At 35.5% G+C, this 3,524-nt stretch overlaps 1 long non-coding RNA gene across 1 annotated transcript; it reads right to left on the reverse strand.

Moving 5' to 3' along the window:
- Nucleotides 1–1,070: 1,070 nt before the first annotated feature.
- LOC131621765 (uncharacterized) lies at nucleotides 1,071–2,825 on the reverse strand. The gene is made up of 2 exons (XR_009289678.1): nucleotides 2,001–2,825; nucleotides 1,071–1,393 (listed from the first exon to the last, which is right to left on the reverse strand). It is a non-coding gene; the product is annotated as an uncharacterized LOC131621765 (long non-coding RNA).
- Nucleotides 2,826–3,524: the final 699 nt, after the last annotated feature.

Genomic DNA, 3,524 nt, shown 5'->3' on the forward strand with positions numbered 1-3,524 from the left:
CAGAGATAAATCTCGAGGTATGATTTGGCAGATTAACTTTTAAGCTATATGTTACTGTCGAAACTCTTTTAACAATGCCATTAGAGATGAATCTCTGAGTTCTTCTCTCTCTCTTTTAAATAGAAAATGCAAAAAGATTGTGTTAACAATAACGGTTACTAACAGTGTTAAAAACATATCTTGACTATTGAAAGTAAAAGAGGCTAAGCTAACAGATACTTTTGTGTACAGGAAGATGAAATTCCACAAGCAATGCTACCACATCCATTTGGATGTTAGTATACAGGTGTTGCACCCCAAAATTTGCCCATCTAATTTTACTTCTAACTGGCTTAGGCTTTGCATTTCATCCGCATACATTCATTAGGTCATCTAACGTATCATGTATTCATTCATCAATAATTTGAAAATGGTCAAGGATCTTGGATGTAAGGATGTTCTTTGTGGCTCTTAGTAACTATTCATTTTCTTATGGTGATCAGATGATTTAATTTGATTTATATCCTCAAAAACAAGGTTATTCATTGTCGAAGGCTGCAAGGAGTTTAAATCAGGGTTGCATTTTTTGGTGTTTGGGGTTTGGCGAGATCACTTCAACTGAGGGTGATTGAGTTGCTTCTCAATGTTTGAACTACCACTAGTTTAGGCAGGACAATTATGATTAGTTCTCTTTCGCTATTTATGGTACCCGGTGTTTGAATTAAAATCTCACTCTATTTCACGTGGTGCTCCCTAATATATTGGCTCATGTGATTTTTATGGATTAAGGTTGGATATGTTGCAATTTAGGGGGAAAGGACGTTAACCTTTCAGAAAGCATTGGTTTGCATTGGTTTATTGAATAAAGACAAAGTAGAGATTTGAAAAGAATGTAAAAAAAAGAAGAGCATTCATTGAAATTGTGGAACACTATATAGAAGAAGAACTTTCATTCAATACCAATGAGAATCAACAAAGTTACATCACTTTACAAATTAATGGACACACAAAGTTCCTGGTCATACAAGTTTCTCATAAGTTACAAAACTGGATCAAACCAGAAAGGGGAGGTCCAATTCCATTACAACAGGTTCATTGCAAAAAACCGTTTCCATTACAAAGATTCAAAATTCAGTCCATTATAAATCCTATACCAAAAGTCACTACAAGTCTCATTCATTACAAATACATCACAAAAAGAAATTACAAAAAAGATTACATCAAACAGCCTGTTGCCAAGTTCTGATAAACATGCAGTTGTCTAGATATGCTCTCAGCTCCACAACGGTATAAGGATTTCGTGCCAATTCTGATTCGAGGTCTTCTCAAAGCCTTCTTTCCCGGAAAATCTGAGGACGAATCTGATTCAAGTTAAAGCTGCAGCAAGTTGCCGGTAAACAATGCATGTTGTCATCTACAAAACCAATATCAAGCTTACAACTTCAACAAAAAATGCATCGGTTCGGAAAAGAAAAAATAGATACAATCAACCCTGCAAAAACAGATTCAACACATTCACAAACCCACACATATTCATAAACAAAACCATTCATATTCCAAATTCATTTTAAACCAATTCCCAACTGCTTTCATTTTCTAACTGCCATAATCCCATTGATTTTGAACTAACAGAATTATTACCTTAATTTCTTCTCTTAATCATAACTTCCCAACTCTCCACTAACATCCCAATATGGCCTAACTAATTTTTTAACATAGCAACTAACTCTTTTGCACTTTCAGCCCTTTTCACTAATTCTAACAGTAAGCCAACAACCTAGCTCTCAAACAACATTTTCCCTTTAACCAAAACTAACAGCCTTATAGCCAATAACTGAAAACAGATTCCCTAACCTATCAAAACTAACAGTTTTTTACCTTAACTAACTTAACTAACCTATAACAGATCCTAACAAACTTCTAACAACCTCTAACAACCTAGTATAGTTACTAACCAATCCTAACAGATTCAAAACAGAAGCATAACTGAATACAACAGAAAAATCAGAAAAGAAACAAACCTGAAGAATCTCTATAAATCAGAGCCTCGATCCATTCTTTCAGCTCTCCCCATTTTTCATCAACTTCACCAATCCTTCACTCTTCTCCAATCTCTTCATCACCACCACCATCTTCTTCACCACTTTCACACATCTTCAATCCCCACCATTTTTGTTCTCTCTCTCTATTCATCAACCTTCCAATACTCTCTTCACTTCACTCTCCACCTTTCATCCTCAACAAACTCACTTCTCATCACCTACACACCATCATCTTCATCACTGCATCATTCTCAGTCATTCATCATCCACCTTCATCCTTCAATATTCATCATCATCTCTTCAATATCGCCTTAACTCTCAACGCATACAGAGCACGCCGGTACGCAGAAAAGCAAAAAAGGGAAGAAGAAATTTCAGAAAAAAAACTAAAAGAAGATAGAAGAAGAAGCATTACAAGAAGAAGAGGAATTTGTGGTATTACCTGAAATCGGGGCTTCCTTCGCCGTTCTCCGTGTTTACTTCGCACCCGAGCTGACTGTGGCCTCTCCTCCGATTGGGGATTCTGTTATGTTGTGTTGAATCGAAGAGAAACGATTTGATTATGGCAATAAGAGATCGAGTATGAGAAACGAGAGGGAGAGATGCTCTTAGTCCGATTCGTGGCGGTGTCGTGTTCTTGCGTTGCCGGAGAAAGAGCTTGAGAGAGTCATCGGCGCCTCCGAGTCTATCGAGAGGGGAAGAAGAGAGTTCCTTGAATAAGGTCAAAGGTCACAATTCTGAAAACCATAATCCCCTTTCAATTATATCTTTTTTTTATCTTTTAATTATTTGTTTTTTTTTCTCTATTTTAATTCTAAAATCTGAATAAAACGTGATGATGAATCAAACTCTCTTGGGCCAATTGCTTCCTAAACCCCCGAAGGCCCGTATCCGCCTTTTTGTGTTGATCAAAACTATACAAAAAAAAAACCACTGCTGGGCTATCACAAATTGCTAGCTACACCCCTGAGCCCATTGTATTTTTGGCATAGAAATTCTGTAAGAAAAACAATCTCTTGGGCCTCTCCCTGTTGGGCCCAGCGCCCTTACTCTTCACCACCATGAATTCAATTAACACCCCCTGATTCACATTAGAAAATTAGTAGAATTTAGGTTTTTACTTAGATTTTTCTCCCATGTTTTTTTTTAGACTTTAACACAATTTTGACATATAAAAATAATCATAAAAAATATTAGTTTAAAGCTATTTGTTTTTAGTCTTTTACTTGATTCAATTTCTTTCGTAAAAATTCCATATAAAAAATAGTAGTATTTTACTTCATTTTTGTACTATGTTTTTGACTTGCTATTTCATGCTTGTGTATAATTTTGTACCATTGTATCCTTACTCAATTTTGCTCATGTATCTTACTTATGACTTATAATTGTGACTTTATTTTCATGTCTCCTTTAATCCTAGCCTTAGGTAGAAACCATGATAATATTAGGTAGAAATTCCCTTCATACTTAGGCTAGTTTCTTTTTCTTTTCAACTTTAAAACA

This window comes from Vicia villosa, unplaced genomic scaffold (assembly GCF_029867415.1).
Source record: "Vicia villosa cultivar HV-30 ecotype Madison, WI unplaced genomic scaffold, Vvil1.0 ctg.000011F_1_1, whole genome shotgun sequence".
NCBI classification, from domain to species: domain Eukaryota; kingdom Viridiplantae; phylum Streptophyta; class Magnoliopsida; order Fabales; family Fabaceae; genus Vicia; species Vicia villosa.